This window comes from Carcharhinus amblyrhynchos, chromosome 13 (genome assembly GCF_965287045.1).
Source record: "Carcharhinus amblyrhynchos chromosome 13, sCarAmb.v2.hapA, whole genome shotgun sequence".
NCBI lineage: Eukaryota > Metazoa > Chordata > Chondrichthyes > Carcharhiniformes > Carcharhinidae > Carcharhinus > Carcharhinus amblyrhynchos.
In genome coordinates this window covers 77,238,347-77,256,366 of record NC_137336.1, presented here as the reverse complement: position 1 = coordinate 77,256,366, position 18,020 = coordinate 77,238,347, and the positions used below count along the sequence as shown (strand labels likewise).

The following is an 18,020-nucleotide window of genomic DNA, read 5'->3' as shown; positions in this document are numbered from 1 at the left end:
GTATGCCTGTGAAATGTGGACTGTGTATCGAAGACATGCAAGACAGCTCAATCATTTCCAAATGACTTGTCTTCGCAGAATATGACGCATCAGATGGCAAGACAAAGTACCAGACACTGAAGTTCTCTCTAGAGCAAGTCTGCCATCAGTCCACACACTGCTGATGAGAGCGCAGACCCAGTGGGCAGGACATGTCATCCGTATGTCAGATGAGCGCATACCCAAACAGCTCCTTTTTGGGAACTCTCTGCTGGAAAACGCTCGCATGGAGGGCAGAAGAAATGTTTCAAAGTCACACTCAAAGTCTCCCTGAAGTCGCTTGACATTGAAACGACCACCTGGGAAATGCTGGAAGGAAACCGCCCTACCTGGCGCTGCCTCATCCACAAAGGCTGTCAAGCTCACGAAGCAAGGTTTATTGCTGAAGCACAACTTAAGCGTGAGCTGCACAAGTCCAGAGCCACCAGCACAACAACTACAGTGTCTACCCAGGTCTGTCCAATATGTACCAGGGCATTCCCTGCCCGAATTGGCCCTGATCAGCCATCTTCGGACACACCGCAACCAGACTCAAAATGACTAGTGGTGTCGAGGTCCTCATCGATGGCGATGGACGAACAACAATTAAAATGATTGATTTTTGCTGCTGGCGACACTTGCGATGGTCAATGTGAGGAACTGTCAAAGAACAAGTGTTAATGGATTTTGAAGAACATCTCGTTGAACAATTGCGTTTGTGTGAATTCCACACATTCAGCATCCTCTGGGTGAAGAAATTTCCCGGAACTTTGTTTCTGTTCTCTGTGCCCAGATGCTGCAGGAGCTTCGGTGATTTTCCAGCGTGTTTGATTTTCTTTCAGATTGCAGGATCCACCCTAGTTTGCCTCTGTTTTTATATACAGATGGTAATGGTGCGTGCGCGGTGGCTAAGTTGGTTAAAGCGCCTGCCCAGTGAATAGGAACTCCTGTGTCCGAATCTCAGCATCACCTTCATCAAAGTGACATTTTGCAACAAAATCACCCTTGCTGTCAGACGCCGCAACTCTACCGTCACACAGTTGGACAGCAGGAAATGGCGGCCAGAGGCGCATTTCGGCTCTGCCGCCCATCAAACACCTATTAAAATGGTTGAATTTTGCTGCTGGTGACACTTGCAATGGTTAATCGCGTCTGAGGAATGGGTCAAAGGACAACCGTTAATCCATTTTGAAGAACATCTCGCTGAACAGTTGCGTTGAGGCTGGAAGAAAAGCGACACCCGCACAGGGACTTGAACCCTGGACCCTCAGATTAAAAGTCTGATGCGCTACCGACTGAGCTACCCGGGCACAATACAGGCCGCCTCCTCCCTTCGTTGAACAAGCCGTGATACTACCTCGAACGGGGGGAATCTGCCCCTTTATACACTTTCACAGCAATTAGTCACGCACAGACAGTATAACTTCACCCAGATCACGTGCTTTGCAACAGCAAAAGTAAGTACAAATACAGTATGTGAGTAAAAATATGTCGAAATCCCGCCCCCCTCCAGTTGCCATTGAAAGGACCCGATTGAATTTGCCTCCACCACCACCGATAGCAGCTGATTCCACGCACCCATCACCCTCTGAGTGAAAAACTTAAACCTGACATCTCCGCTGTACCTACTCCCCAGCACCTTAAACCTGTGTCCTCTCGTATCAACTATTTCAGCCCTGGGAAAAAGCCCCTGAGAATCCACCCAATCTATACCTCTCAACATCTTATACACCTCTATCAGGTCACCTCTCATCCTTCATCTCTCCAAGGAGAAACGATCGAGCTCCCTCAAACTATCCTCATATGCCATGCCACCTAATCCAGGTAACAGCCTTGTAAATCTCCTCTGCACCCATTCAATAGCTTCCACATCCTTCCTGTAATGAGGGGACCAGAACTGAGCACAGTACTCCAAGTGGGGTCTGACTAGGGCCTTATAAAGCTGCAGTATTTTCACCCCATTCCTAAACTCAATCCCCTGATGGCTGAAGGCCAGTACACCATATGCGCTCTTAACCACATCCTCCACCTGCGAGGCCGATTTAAGAGTCCTATGGACACGGATCCCAAGGTCCTTCTGATCCTCTACACTACAAAGAGTCTTACCTTTGATATTATACTCCTTCATCCCGTTTGACCTGCCAAAATGGACCACTGCACATTTATCCAGGTTGAAGTCCATCTGCCACTTCTCTGCCCAGTCTTACATCCTATCCATGTCGCGCTGCAACTGCTGACATCCCTCCAGACTATCCACAACACCACCAACCTTCGTGTCGTCGGCAAACTTACCAACTCATCCCTCCACTTCCTCACCCAGGTCATTTATGAAAATTACAAACAGCAAAGGTCCCAGTACACATCCCTGGGGCACTCCACTGGTGACCGACCTCCATGCAGAAAAAGACCCATATACAGCCGCTCTCTGCCTTCTGCGGGCAAGCCAGTTCTGGATCCACAAGGCAACAGCCCCTTTGATCTCATGCCCTCTCACTTTCTCAAGAAGATTTGTATGGTGGACCTTATCTAATGCCTTGCTGAAGTCCATATAAACCACATCTACCGCTCTTCCTTCGTCAATGTGTTTGACACATTTTCAAAGAACTCAACTAGGCTCGTAAAGCACGGTCTGCCTTTGATAAAGCCGTTACATTTCACTTTATCTTAAAGCAACCAGCTGCATTTGCAATTTTGCAGGATCTCAGCTTGCAAAACCTTTTTAACAGAAGGCCAAGATCATAGGAGATCCATGGGATGTTAACCCCTTAACATCTCATTCCGGCCATCAAGCACGTGTCTATTCTGTCTGAACAGTGAGTCTCTTTCACTCTGCCCAGATCTTCAAACTGTCAACGACGGCTTTTGTTCATATGTTCATCTTTGAGAAATAATTCGCGGCTGCTTCAATGCATTTGACTTTCAAAATTGTGTTCTCTATTTCCAGCAAGCCATCCGTGAAAAAGAAATTGGATTGTCACTGAACACTTCGTTCGGCAGCATGTTCCTATTGCTCAAGAATAAACTGAAATGGTTTCGCGCCTTTAAAAATCCCGATCACCCTTCCTCCCACACCCTTAATCCCTTTTGCCCAACAGACAAACGGAATCTCTTCTTGGAATCAAACAAAGTTTAACTTCAAGTACATTGTGTGGTGGTGAATTCCACACATTCAGCACCCTCTGGGTGAAGAAATTTCCCGGAACTTTGTTTCTGTTCTCTGTGCCCAGATGCTGTCGGAGCTTCGGGATATTCCAGCATGTTTGCTTTTCTTTCAGATTGCAGGATCCACCCTAGTTTGATTTTATTTTTATATACAGATTGTAATGGTTGGCGGGTGGTGGCGTTGGTGCCGTGGCTAAGTTGGTTAAAGCGCTCGTCTAGTAAATAGGAGAGGTTGAGTTCGAATCTCTAGCGGTACCTTCCCGTCAGCGACATTTTGCAACACTCTTGCTGTCAGACGCCGCAACTCGCCCGTCACACAGTTGGACAGCAGCAAAAGGCGGCCACGGGTGCATTTCGCCTCTGCCGGCCATCAAACACCCATTAAAGTGATTCAATTTTGCTGCTGGCGATTCTAGCAATGGTCAATCGCGTGTGAGGAATTGTCAAAGGTCAACTGTTCATCGATTTTGAAGAACATCTCGTTGGACAGTTGCGTTGAGGCTGGAAGGAAAACAACGCCCAAACAGGGACTTGAACCCGGGCCCCTCAGATTAAAAGTCGGATGCTGTACCGACTGAGCTACCCGGACTCTCAGAAACAGCACGTTTCCCTCTGTTGAACAAACCGCGCTCTGACATAGAGTTAGGCGAGATAAGATTGAAGGAGAGTTCACTTTCTGATGTGAGTGGGGAAATGTCATGTTATCCACTTTAAATTCAAGATGGGTATTTTGCGTCATTTTCTAAATGCCCAAAATTCCAATTGTGCTGAGCATTTCATCTATTTTGCTCAAAGAGAACCTCATATCTCCCACTTTACATTCTTCCTCTCTCCTTCCTATATTGCGTCTCAAAATAAGTTAACTGTGGTTCAGTTCATGCATTTGCCTAGTAGGCTGATATTCCTGAGTTAAAATCTCCGTGCTACTTGTTCGTGCATTTCACGTTGTACAACTTGAAGTAAATCACCATCTCTCTGAGGATCTGCTTCTTGCATAATGCAAAGTTTCAACATGAATTGTGCAAACCTCACTCAGTGAAATATATTTCAATTTTAAGTGCCAGGGAACCAATTGTAACTTCTTACAGATTGTTGATTCCACAGTGTGAAGCCAATCTTGAAATAGCCTTGTTGGTTGGAAATGTATCACCTTGGGTGATTTTCCAGCCTGTTTGCTTTTCCTTCAGATCGCAGGGTCCACCGTAGTTTGATTTCATTTTTACACACAAATTTTAATGATCGTTGCGTTGGCGCCGTGGCTCAGTTGGTTAAGATCCTGAGTTCGAGTCCCAGCGGCACCTTCGTCTAAGTGACATTTTGCAACAAAATCACTCTTGCTGTCAGACGCCGCAACTCGACCTTCACACAGTCGGATAGCAGGAAAAGGCGGCCAGAGGCGCATTTCGACTCTGCCGGCCGTCAAACACCGATGAAAATGATGGACCTTCCCTGGTTGCGAGACTTGGAATGGTCAATCGCGTGTGAGGAATTGTCAAAGGACAACTGTTAATCGATTTTGAAGAACATCTCGTTGAACAGTTCCGTTCAGGCTGGAAGAAAAGCAACGCCTAGAACAGGGACTTGAACCCTGGACCCTCAGATTAAAAGTCTGACGCTCTACCGACTGAGCTATTCAGGCTCCCAACAGCTCCAGCTTTCAGTCCGGTGAACAAACCGCGCTCTGACATGGAGTTAGACCAGATAAGATTGAAGGAGAAGGCGTTTGACAAAGTACCTCACAAGAAGTTATTGCAGAAGGTCGAGGGACATGGAGTTGGGGGTAGGGTGTTAGCGTGGATAGACGATTGGTTGTCAAATAGGAGGCAGAGAGTGGGGGTCAACGGGTGCTATTTGGATTGGCGGATGGTGACTAGTGGAGGGCCCCAGGGGTCGGTGCTGGGGCCTCAGCTTTTTACCATTTATATAGATGATCTGGAGGAGGGAACCGAGTGTAGGGTGTCGAAATTTGCAGATGACACCAAGATTGGGGGAACGGCAAATTGTGCGGAGGGTGTGGAGAGTCTGCAGAAGGATCTACATAGGCTGGGCGAATGGGCCAGGAACTGGCAAATGGAATTTAATGTTGGCAAGTGTGAGGTGGTCCACTTTGGTAGGAAGAATGGTAGGAAGGACTATTACTTATGTGGCGAAAAACTGCAGCAGGCGACGGTGCAGAGGGACCTCGGGGTCCTTGTGCATGAGTCGCAAAAACCCAGCTTGCAGGTGCAGCAGGTGGTCAGGAAGGCGAATGGGATGCTGGCCTTCATAGCGAGGGGGATTGAATATAAAAGTAGGGAGGTCTTGCTGCAGCTGTATAGGGCATTGGTGAGGCCGCAGCTGGAGTACTGTGTGCAGTTTTGGGCGCCGCACCTGCGCAAGGATATTTTGGCCTTGGAGGGAGTGCAGAGGAGGTTTACTAGGCTGATACCGGAGTTGAGGGGGTTGAGCCATGAGGAGAGGCTGAATAAACTAGGCTTGTACTCGTTAGAGTTTAGAAGAATGAGGGGAGATCTCATTGAGACTTATAAGATGATGAATGGGATGGATAGGATAGAGGTGGAGAAACTCTTCCCGCTCAAAAAAGACAGTAGGACTAGGGGGCACAGCCTCAAGATAAAAGGGGGGCGGTTTAGAACGGAGTTGAGGAGGAACTTCTTCACTCAAAGGGTGGTGAATCTCTGGAATTCTCTGCCCGTTGAAGTGGTGGAGGCTGCCTCGCTAAATATTTTTAAGACGCGGGTTGATGGGTTTTTGATAAGAGAGGGGATTAAGGGTTATGGGGAGAGGGCGGGAAAGTGGAACTGAGCAGCGACAGATCAGCCATGATCTTATTGAATGGCGGGGCAGGCTCGAAGGGCTAGATGGCCTACTCCTGCTCCTATTTCTTATGTTCTTATGTTCTTATTTAATGTGGGTAGGGAAGTGTCATGTTAACCTCTTTAAATTCAAGATGAGTATTTCCTGTCTCTTTCTAAATGTCCAGAAATCAAATCGGGCTGAGCATTTCGTCCAGTTGGCACCACAAGCACCTCATCATTTCACCCACTTTACATTCTTCCTCTCTCCTTCCGAAATTGCGTCTCAAAGTAAGTCAACTGTAGGTCAGTTCGTTCATACACTTGCCTAGTAGGCTGATATTCCTGAGTTAAAATCTCCGTGCTAGTTGTTTCTGCATTTCACGTTGTACAATTTGAAGTAAATCACCATCTCTCTGAGGACCAGCAGTTTCAGTGTCCTGCATTCTACAGCATAACGTGTCCCTTTGCAACAATGAGTCTGTTCCGGACATCAAGCATGTTTCTGTTCTACCTAAACAGTGAGTCTTTTTCTCTCTGCACAGATCTTCAAACTGTTAATGACGGCTTTTGTTCAGAGGTACATCTTTGACGAATAATTTGCCACAGCTTCAATGCATTTGATTTTCAAAATTGTGTCTCTATTTCCAGCAAGTCATCCGTGAAAATGAAATTGGATTGTCACCGAACAATTCGTTTGGCAGCTTGTTGCTATTGCTCAAGAATAAACCGAGATATTTTCGCAGCTTTAACAGTTTTAACACTGCAGAGCAGTCTCCTAAGTAACCAGTTAATAGAGGAAAGTTGCTGGCGAATCTGGCCTCCACGCCCTCCCAAACAATTAGAATCGTGTTTGTTGGTGTTCTGAGTATCTGTCAGTCCATCAGAAATAGGGGCATGAGTAGCATCCACTTAGCTTTAGTAAATCCATATAACTAAAATAGAAAATGCTGAAAATCTCTGCATTCGTGGAGAGAGAACAAAGACGACATTCCGAGTCAGGATGACATTCCCTCAGGATGCAGAATCTGAACATTGGAAAAGAAGCCGGAAGCAGGACTGGGTGGTTGGGCCCTTCGAGACTGCCCCGCCATTCATTTTGATCATGGCCGATCATCGAATCCTGATCACCCTCCCTCCCATACCCCTGGATCCCTTTTGCCCAAGAGCCAAACGGAATCTCTTCTTGGATTCAAGCAAAGTACATTGTGTGGTAGTGAATTCCACACATTCAGCACCCTCTGGGTGAAGAAATTTCCCGAAAGTTTGTTTCTGTTCTCTGTGCCCAGATGCTGTAGGAGCTTCGGTGATTTTCCAGCAGGTTTGCTTTTCTTTCAGATTGCAGGATCCACCCTAGTTTGATTTTATTTCTATATACAGATTGTTATGAAGCTCCAGACGTGGCGTTGGTGCCGTGGCTAAGTTGGTTAAAGCGCCTGCCTAGTAAACAGGAGGTCCTGTGTTCCTCAGCGGCGCCTTCACGTAAGTGGCATTTTGCAACAAAATCACTCTTGCTGTCAGACGCCGCAACTCCACCGGTGGACAGCAGGAAAAGGCGGCCTCTGCCGCATTTCGCCTCTGCCGGCCATCAAACACCCATTAAAATGATTCAATTTTGCTGCTGGCGATTCTTGTAATGGTCAATCGCGTGTGAGGAATTGTCAACGGACAACTGTTAATGGATTTTGAAGAACATCTCGTTGAACAGTTGCGTTGAGGCTGGAAGAAAAGCAACGCCCGAACAGGGACTTGAACCCTGGACCCTCAGATTAAAAGTCTGATGCTCTACCAACTGAGCTACCCGGGCTCCAGGTAGCAGCGTGTTTCCCTCCATTGAACAAGCCCGCGCTCTGACATGGAGTTAGACGAGATAAGATTGAAGGAGAGTTCACTTTCTAATGTGAATGGGGAAATGTCATGTTATCCACTTTAAATTCAAGATGAGTATTTTGCGTCATTTTCTAAATGTCCAAAACGCCAATTGTGCTGAGCATTTCATCTATTTTGCCCAAAGAGAACCTCATATCTCCCACTTCACATTCTTCCTCTCTCCTTCCTATATTGCGTCTCAAAATAAGTCAACTGTGCTTCAGTTTGTTCATGCACTTGCCTAGTAGGCTGATATTCCTGAGTTAAAATCTCCGTGCTACTTGTTCATGCATTTCACGTTGTACAATTTGAAGTAAATCACCATCTCTCTGAGGATCTGCTTCTTGCATAATGCAAAGTTTCAACATGAATTGTGCAAACCTCACTCAATGAAATATATTTCAATTTTAAGTGCCAGGGAACCAATTGTAACATCTTACAGACTGTTGATTCCACAGTGTGAAGCCAATCTTGAAATAGCCTTGTTGATTGGAAATGTATCACCTTCGGCGATTTTCCAGCAAATTTGCTTTTCTTTCAGATTGCAGGATCCACCATAGTTTGCTTCTTGAGGGGAATTGCTTGATAGAGCAGACGCAGCACGGTTTCGTTAAGGGGAAGTCGTGTCTGACAAACTTACTTGAGTTCTATGAGGATGTGTCTAGGGCGGTGGATAGAGGAGAGCCGGTGGATGCGGTCTTTCTTGATTTTCAGAAGGCGTTTGACAACATATCTCACAAGAGGTTATTGCAGAAGGTCAGGGGACATGGAGTTGGGGGTAGGGTGTTAGCGTGGACAGAGGACTGGTTGTCAAATAGGAGGCAGAGAGTGGGGGTCAATGGGTGCTATTCGGATTGGCGGTTGGTGACTAGTGGAGTGCATCAGGGGTCGGTGCTGGGGCCTCAGCTATTTACCATTTATATAGATGATCTGGAGGAGGGAACTGAGTGTATGGTGTCGAAATTTGCTGATGACACCAAGATTGGGGGAACGGCAAATTGTGCGGAGGGTGTGGAGAGTCTGCAGAATGATCTAGATAGGCTGGGCGAATGGGCCAGGAACTGGCAAATGGAATTTAATGTTGGCAAGTGTGAGGTGGTCCACTTTGGTAGGAATAATGGTAGGAAGGATTATTACTTACGTGGAGAAAAACTGCAGCAGGCGACGGTGCAGAGGGACCTCGGGGTCCTTGTGCATGAGTCGCAAAAACCCAGCTTGCAGGTGCAGCAGGTGATCAGGAAGGCAAATGGGATGCTGGCCTTCATAGCGAGGGGGATTGAATGTAAAAGTAGGGAGGTCTTGCTGCGGCTGTATAGCGCATTGGTGAGGCCGCAGCTGGAGTACTGTGTGCAGTTTTGGGCGCCGTACTTACGCAAGGATATTTTGGCCTTGGAGGGAGTGCAGAGGAGGTTTACTAGGCTGATGCCGGAGTTGAGGGGGTTGAGCTATGAGGAGAGGCTGAATAAACTGGGCTTGTACTCGTTAGAGTTTAGAAGAATGAGGGGAGATCTCATTGAGACGTATAAGATGATGAATGGAATGGATAGGATCGAGGTGGAGAGACTCTTCCCGCTCAGAAAGGACAGTAGGACTAGGGGGCACAGCCTCAAGATAAAGGGGGGGCGGTTTAGAACGGAGTTGAGGAGGAACTTCTTCACTCAAAGGGTGGTGAATCTCTGGAATTCTCTGCCCGTTGAAGTGGTGGAGGCTGCCTCGCTAAATGTTTTTAAGACGCGGGTTGATGGGTTTTTGATAAGAGAGGGGATTAAGGGTTATGGGGAGAGGGCGGGAATGTGGAGCTGAGCCACAGCAGATCAGCCATGATCTTATTGAATGGTGGGACAGGCTCGAGGGGCTCGATGGCCGACTCCTGCTCCTATTTCTTATGTTCTTATGTTTTATTGTGATGTAATGCCCGTTTCCCCATTGTCGTGGTGCCGTGGCTAAGTTGGTTAAAGCGCCTGCCTAGTAAACAGGAGATCCTGAGTTCGAATCTCAGCGGTACCTTTGCCTGAGTGCCATTTTGAAACAAAATCATTCTTGATGTCAGACGCCGCAACTCGACCGTCACACAGTCAGGACAGCAGTGAAAGGCGACCAGGGGCACGTTTCGGCTCTGCCGGCCATTAAACACCGATTACGATGGCCGAATTTTGCTGCTGGCGACACTTGCAATGGTCAATCGCGTATGAGGAATTGTCAAAGGACAACACAGTTAATCGATTTTGAACAACATCTCGTTGAACAGTTGCGTCGAGGCTGGAAGAAAAGCCACGCCCGAACAGGGACTTGAACCCTGGACCCTCAGATTAAAAGTCTGATGCTCTACCGACTGAGCTATCCGGGCTCCGGGCAACCTACCTTTTCCCTCCGTTGAACAAGCCGCGCTCTGATATGGAATTAGAAGAGATAAGCTTGAAGGAGAGTTTGTTTTTTAATGTGGGTGGGGAAGTGTCATGTTATCCACTTTAAATTCAAGATGAGTATTTCCTGTCACTTTCTAAATGTCCAGAAATCAAATCAGGCTGAGCATTTCATCCATTTGGCACCGCAAGCACCTCATCATTTCACCCACTTTACATTCTTCCTCTCTCCTTCCAATATTCCATCTCAAAATGTCTGTTTAGATTAGGGCACTTTTATAAAATCTATGTTGATTGTCGGTCATTGCTAAAGTCTCTGGTTCGTGTAAGAAATATTTCAATCTCTCTGTTTACAGTGCAGCACGTTTTAAAATCTCCATTAATTGCCGGACATTGTTTGACAACTCTGTTTATTTCAGGAGACTGTTCAAATTCTCTGTTTAATGTAAATCTATGGTTCGAGCACCATCCTCACTAAACATTCTGTTTACTGTTGGACACGGTTTCAAATTTGTGGTTCGTATAGGAGAATGCTTAACATCTCTCTTTAGAGTGGGACCTTGATTAAAATCTCTGTTTAGTGTAGGACACTGTTTAAAATCTATATTTACAGTAAAGCACTGTTTAACATCTCTGTTTAATATAGGACATTGTTTACACTCTCTATTTAAAGTAGGACTCTCTTTTAAATCTCTGATTAGAGAGTGACACTGTTCAACATTTTTCGAGTAAAATCTCTGTTTAGAATCGGACAATTTAAAATCTCTGTTTAGAATAGGGCACTCTTTTTAAAAACCGGTTTCCTTTAGAGTATTGTTTCAATTCTCTGTTTAGTGTAGGGCATTCTTTGAAATACCTGTTCATTGTAGGGTACTGTTTAAAACCTATGTTTGATTAGGAGACTGTTCAAAATGCCTGTTTAGTGTTGGACACTATTTGAAAACTTTGTTCAGTGTCGGGTACAATTTAAAATCTGATTACTGCAGGACACAATTTAAAATCTCTGTTTACTGTGAGACAATGTTTAAAATCTGTGTTTAGTGTCGGACAAATTGAAATCTCTGAGTTCATTCTCGTAATCCAGCTTTGCTTCTCTTATTCGTAAGAACATAAGAACAGAAGAAATAGGAGCAGGAGTAGGCCATCTAGCCCTTCGAGCCTGCCCCGCCATTCAATAAGATCATGGCTGATCTGTCGTGGCTCAGTTCCACATTCCCGCCCTCTCCCCATAACCCTTAATCCCCTCTCTTATCAAAAACCCATCAACCCGCGTCTTAAAAATATTTAGCGAGGCAGCCTCCACCACTTCAACGGGCAGAGAATTCCAGAGATTCACCACCCTTTGAGTGAAGAAGTTCCTCCTCAACTCCGTTCTAAACCGCCCCCCTCTATCTTGAGGCTGTGCCCCCTAGTCCTACTATCCTTTCTGAGCGGGAAGAGTCTCTCCACCTCGATCCTATCCATCCCATTCATCATCTTATACGTCTCAATGAGATCTCCCCTCATTCTTCTAAACTCTAACGAGTACAAGCCTAGTTCATTCAGCCTCTCCTCATAGCTCAACCCCCTCAACTCCGGTATCAGCCTAGTAAACCTCCTCTGCACTCCCTCCAAGGCCAAAATATCCTTGCGTAAGTACGGCGCCCAAAACTGCACACAGTACTCCAGCTGCGGCCTTACCAATGCCCTATACAGCCGCAGCAAGACGTCCCTACTTTTATATTCAATCCCCCTCGCTATGAAGGCCAGCATCCCATTTGCCTTCCTGACCACCTGCTGCACCTGATTCTCCATCCCTCTGAGCCTCTGAGACTCTGTCTGGTTCCTTTTTCCATTTTCTACCAAGCGACATTCATAAAAAACATTCATTTCTTCCATGTGCTAACTTATATGTTCTTTGTTATCCAAAAACATCTGGATTTGTTGCCCTCTCCCTTGGAATGTAGGGAGGTCTTGCTACAACTGTACAGGGCACTGGTGAGGCCGCAGCTGGAGTACTGTGTGCAGTTTTGGTCGCCGCACTTACGGAAGGATATATTGGCCTTGGAGGGTGTGCAGAGGAGGTTCATGAGGCTGGTACCGGAGATGAGGGGGTTGGACTATGAAGAGAGACTAAATAGACTAGGTCTGTACTCATTGGAGTTTAGAAGGATGAGGAGGGATCTTATAGAGACGTATAAGATAATGAAAGGGATGGATAGGGTAGAGGTAGAGAGATTCTTCAAGCTTAGAAAGGATAGCAGGACTAGAGGGCACAGCCTCAAGATAAGGGGGGGGTGCAGTTTAGATCAGAGTTGAGGAGGAACTTCTTCACTCAAAGAGTGGTGAATCTCTGGAATTCTCTGCCCGTTGAAGTGGTGGAGGCTACCTCGCTAAATATATTTAAGTCAGGGGTAGATAGGTTTTTGATGGACAGGGGAATTAAGGGTTATGGGGAGAAAGCGGGAAAGTGGAACTGAGCCACTTCTGATCAGCCATGATCTTATTGAATGGCGGGGCAGGCTCGAAGGGCTGGATGGCCTACTCCTGCTCCTATTTCTTATGTTCTTATGTTCTTATGTGTGTGTGGGTGTGTATGTGAGTGGGTGTGTGTGTCCCTGTTTGCCTGAATGTGTCCTGATGCGTGTCTGTGCATGTTTGTATGAGTGTTTCCTGTGTGTGTGTGTATGTATGGGTGTGTGTGTTTCTGTGTGTGGTTTCTATGAGTATGCCTCTGTGCGCATTTTTCTGTGTGTTTGTATGAATGTGTCCTTTTGCGAGGTGTTTGTGTGTGTTTGTATAAGTGTGTGTTCCTATGTCTATGTGCAAGTGTGCATGCCCTTGCATTAGGTTTTCCCTGTGCAAGTGTTTGTCTGTGCTGTTTGTATGAATGTGTCCCTGTGCGTGTGTCTCTGTGTCTGTCTGTGAGACCTTGTGCACCTGAGGAGATTGGCACGAAGGAAAACTATTTAACACAGAGACTCTCCAGTGTCTGGAATGTACTGCCTGGACATGAAGTGGAAGAGACAGATATGAAGTGGAAGAGACAGTGAGGTATGTTTACTCGTGGAATAATCTCGAACAAGTGATCTCGAGCAACAACTAAACATCGGGCCATTTAAAACTGACGTGCACTAGAATTTCCTCATGCAGAGAGTGGTTAATTTCTGGAACTATCTCTCCTAATGTGTGTTTGTATGAGTTTGTCCCCGTGTGTATGTTTTTAATTGTGATGTTTGTATGAACAAAGAACAAAAACAGCCCGGGAAACAGGCCCTTCGGCCCAACGAGCCCGCGCCGCCATTTTAATACTGCCAGTCCCCCCCTCCACCCATGACCCCTGTCTAATGTTTTATGGCCATCCACATTGAGGGAAACTAATTTAGGGACAATCTATTCCTGCCAATCAGCCTAACAGCACATCTTTAGGGTGTGGGAGGAAACCGGAGCACCCGGAGAAAACCCACGCAAGCACGGGGAGAATGCGCAAACTCCCACAGACACCGGCCCAAATCCATGTGTCTGCACAGCAAACAGTGATAGTCACTGAGCTGTCATCTTGCCCAGTATCTGGTCCAGCTTAGGCACACACTAACGACATGAAGCACGAGGCCAATCTCGAACAACCAAGAGCAGCCCAAGTACGACCCATCGCGTGTATGCCCCTCGTTGGACACAAGGCGGACCGACTTAAAACCTGTGAATGAAAAGGAAAAAAAACATTATTATTGTACCATATCCATTTACCTTAGCAGGGACGCCCCCATGCTAATGACCCTTATTTAAAACAATCTCCTATATCCACCCATCTCCAACCCACTCATGTGCCTGTCTAAGTTACTCTTAAATGACTCTAGCTTGTTTGCCTCCACCACGTTACTTGGCAGAGCATTCCATACCCCCACTACCCTCTGTGTGAAAAACCTCCCTCTAATATCTGTGTTATACCTCCCCCCCCTCACCTTAAGCCCATGGCCCCTTGTCCTGTGTGTCTCTATCATAGGAAATAGCTTACCTCTGTTTACTCTATCTATACCCGTCATAATCTTATATACCTCTATTAGATTCCCCCCTCAGTCTCCGTCTTTCAAGGGGCTCATGACTGTGCTCCTGCTAAGTGTATTGGAGTTGGATCAGTAGAAGCATTTAGAGTGGAGCTGGATAAATATTTGTTAAATCGAGGAATAGAGAGCTATGGGGAAATGGCACAGAAAATGAGTTGAGGCTGGCACAGTTAGCCATGATTTTATTGAATGGTGTTGCAGGCTTGAAGAGACTGGAGGCCAACTCCTGCTTTGATGTCTTATGTTCTTGTGTGTGTTGGGAAATAAGCCTTCTGTTTCATAGTGGAGTTCTCCAGGGGCTAGTGTTGCGGCCGTAGCTTTTCCTGAAATTCTGCAATGTCCATTAATAAAATGGGTGGATTATAGGAAACTTGTAAACGCATAAAATGTGACGAAGGGAGGTTACATAGAACATAGAACACTACAGCACAAACAGGCCCTTCGGCCCACGAGTTGCGCCGATCACATCAACACCTATCTATAACCCCCAATCCCATACAACCCCATATACTCATCCAGAAGTCTTTTAAAAGACCCCAACGAGTTCGCCTCCACCACCACTGACGGCAGCCGATTCCATTCACTCACCACCCTCTGAGTGAAAAACTTACCCCTAACATCACTTCTGTACTTTCCTCCCCGAACCTTAAACCTGTGTCCTCTCGTAGCGACCATTTCAACCCGGGGAAATAGCCTCTGAGAATCCACCCTATCTATTCCTCTCAACATTTTATAAACCTCTATCAGGTCGCCTCTCAACCTACGTCTCTCCAGGGAAAAGAGACCCAGATCCCTCAACCTAATTTCATAAGGCATGCCACCCAGTCCAGGCAACATCCTTGTAAATCTCCTCTGTACCCTTTCAATAGCTTCTACGTCTTTCCTATAGTGAGGCGACCAGAACTGCGCACAGTACTCCAAATGAGGCCTGACAAGGGTCTTATAAAGTTGCAGCATTACCTCCCGACTCCTAAACTCAATGAAGGCCAGTACACCATACGCCTTCTTGACCACCTCTTCCACCTGCGAGGCCGATTTAAGAGTCCTGTGGACCCGGACCCCAAGATCCTTCTGCTCCTCAACACTACCAAAACTCCTGCCCTTGATAGTGTACTCGTTCATGCCGTTGGTTCTGCCAAAATGGACGACTACGCATTTATCCGCGTTGAAGTCCATCTGCCACTTCTCCGCCCAGTCCTGCATCCTATTTATGTCCTGCTGCAACTTTTGCCATCCTTCCAGACCATCCACAACACCACCGACCTTCGTGTCATCAGCGAACTTACTTACCCATCCTTCCACTTCCTCATCCAGGTCATTTATGAAAATGACAAACAGCAAGGGTCCTAGAACAGATCCCTGGGGCACTCCACTGGTGACTGACCTCCATTCAGAAAAAGACCCATCCACAACCACTCTCTGCCTTCTGCAGGCAAGCCAGTTCTTGATCCACAAGGCCAAAGGCCCTCGGATCCCATGCCCTCTCACCTTCTCAAGAAGCCTTGCATGGGGGACCTTATCAAACGCCTTGCTGAAGTTAGCTCTGCAAAAAAATCTATAATCCAGTTGGAGAACAGACTGCAGCTGAAGTTCAAAACAGAGAAGTGTGAAGTTCAAGGTTTATTTCCTCGTGCCATAAGTAGGTTCAGATTAACACTAATGAAGTTCCTGTGAAAATCTCCGAGTTGCCAAACTCTGCCGCCAGTTTGGATAGATCAAGGGGGAATTTAACATGGTCAATATACCTAATCTGTCCATCTCTCAGACTATGGGAGGAAACTGCAGGAAACCCTTGCAGCCACGGGGAAAGGTACCAACTCCACACAGCCAGTGATCCAAGCAAGCATTCAAACCTGGGTCCATGGTGCTGTGAGGCATCAGTGTTAACCACTGTGCTACTGCAGTGTGAAGAATATGCAGAGATCATGCAAAATAAATGATATAACGTTAATCATAGAATTCTACAGTGCAGGAAGAGCTCATTCGGCTCATCAAGTGTGCGCCAACCACAATCCCACCCGGGCCCTATCCCCATATATTTATCTGCTAATCCCTCTACCCTATGCATCCCAGGACACGAAGAGCAATTTAAAATGGCCAATGAATCTAGCCCGCACATCCTTGGACTGTGGGAGGAAACCAGAGCACCCGGAGGAAACCCACGCAGACACAGGGAGAATGTGCAAACTCCACACAGGCCCGAGCTGGGATTCAAACCCAGGTCCCTGGAGCTGTGAAGCAGCACTGCTAACCACTGTTCTACCGTGCCGTCCTGAGAAACTGGATCAAACAGATCATCAGTGGACATTTGAATAAGTCAGTAAACCTGGAAGGCCAGGTTGTAGTAGTAATGAGTCAAGCCTACAATTTCACTGTTTGATTAATAGGGACACAGAGAACATGGCCAAGGAATAATGTGCAACTTGCATCAGGCACCAGTTCGAAAGTTATGACATATGTCAACATCAGGTCTGGGCACCACATCGCCTGAAGGATGTGCAAACAGTGTAGAGAGTTTAGAAAATATTCATGCGAATGGTCACAAGGATGAAGGCCTTGGGGTGTGAAGATTGATCAGAGAAATACAGACACATTTGCTTCGAGAATAGAAGGTGGAGAGAACTTTAACAGAGTTTTTATTTATTCATTACTGGTCTGGCCTTAGAAGACATGGGAAATGAATTTCCAGTCAGGAAGGATCGAGAACGAATCATCACCAAAACGAAGTAAAAGCAGAATACTGCAGATGAAACCAAAACAGAAAATGCTAGAAAATCTCAACTGATCTGACAGCATCTGTGAAGAGAGGATCGAGCTAATGTTTCGAGTTTGAATGAGCCTTCATCAGAGCTAAATCAAAGTAGTTGGAAAAGAAGCAGAACCATCATCTGTAAAAATATTTCCATGCAGAGAGTGATGAGGGTCTGTAATGCCTGAGAATGTGGAGCAATCAGTTGATTTCAACCATGTGGAGGGCCATGAGGCTGTTAATTGGAAGGAATGCCCGGGGCCACACTGCATTCTGTCAAATGACAAAGGGGCTTCACAGGTTTCTGTTTGACTTTGGGAGAAAGTATTACATTCTTGAACAACAAACACTTGCATCAGCCTCTCAGTTGTTTTTAGTCACTAATTGAACAATTGTTGTGAGTGGATATTTGGCAGCATTCTTAACCTGTTCTTTGAATTTGGACTGAGTCACCCCGTATATAAATGTGTTTGTGCAACAACTGAAATTCCGCAACATCCATCCGACCTGTTCAAATATGAATTCAGAACTGGTATAATTTATGGGATATACCCTTGTAATGTTAAAACGGAAAAAATCAATGATATACACGGACCACAGGAGAATAAAGGTGCCAGATATGCTGAAGAGTAAAATCACAGATTTCCTTCTACTCTCCATTTCTGGGTCGCGGTGATTGTCTCCCTTACTTTGACCCCTCAGTACCTTACGGACTCGACTGGCCACTAAAATGTGTCTGACGGTCAGAGCATTGAACAGAAGAATTAGGGTGAATGGGAGTAAGGGTGTACAAAGCATGTCAAACCACTCAAATACAAGCCATCCCAACACAGTGAAATAGCTTGGCTTATCAAAACAGTCCCATGGATCATTGGTGATTATCTTTGCAGGCTCATATTTAAAGTAGAATGGGATATTTTTTGAAAAGAAGAAAATGGCAGTTGTTACTAGAACCACGGCTGCAGTTTTCTTGGTGCAATACCATGTTTTCAGATGCTGGCAACAAATGGCCACAAATCGA

The 18,020-nt window shown here is 46.1% G+C and overlaps 6 non-coding genes across 6 annotated transcripts; 1 reads left to right on the top strand and 5 right to left on the bottom strand.

Moving 5' to 3' along the window:
- Window positions 1-1,255: 1,255 nt before the first annotated feature.
- Window positions 1,256-1,328, bottom strand: trnak-uuu (transfer RNA lysine (anticodon UUU)). Its single transcript has one exon. It is a non-coding gene; the product is annotated as a tRNA-Lys (tRNA).
- Window positions 1,329-3,696: 2,368 nt separating this feature from the next.
- Window positions 3,697-3,769, bottom strand: trnak-uuu (transfer RNA lysine (anticodon UUU)). Its single transcript has one exon. It is a non-coding gene; the product is annotated as a tRNA-Lys (tRNA).
- A 976-nt stretch (window positions 3,770-4,745) lies between these two features.
- On the bottom strand, window positions 4,746-4,819 carry trnak-uuu (transfer RNA lysine (anticodon UUU)). The gene has a single exon. It is a non-coding gene; the product is annotated as a tRNA-Lys (tRNA).
- A 2,890-nt stretch (window positions 4,820-7,709) lies between these two features.
- On the bottom strand, window positions 7,710-7,782 carry trnak-uuu (transfer RNA lysine (anticodon UUU)). Its single transcript has one exon. It is a non-coding gene; the product is annotated as a tRNA-Lys (tRNA).
- Window positions 7,783-9,777: 1,995 nt separating this feature from the next.
- Window positions 9,778-9,851, top strand: trnat-agu (transfer RNA threonine (anticodon AGU)). Its single transcript has one exon. It is a non-coding gene; the product is annotated as a tRNA-Thr (tRNA).
- A 267-nt stretch (window positions 9,852-10,118) lies between these two features.
- trnak-uuu (transfer RNA lysine (anticodon UUU)) lies at window positions 10,119-10,191 on the bottom strand. Its single transcript has one exon. It is a non-coding gene; the product is annotated as a tRNA-Lys (tRNA).
- Between the last annotated feature and the right edge of the window lie 7,829 nt (window positions 10,192-18,020).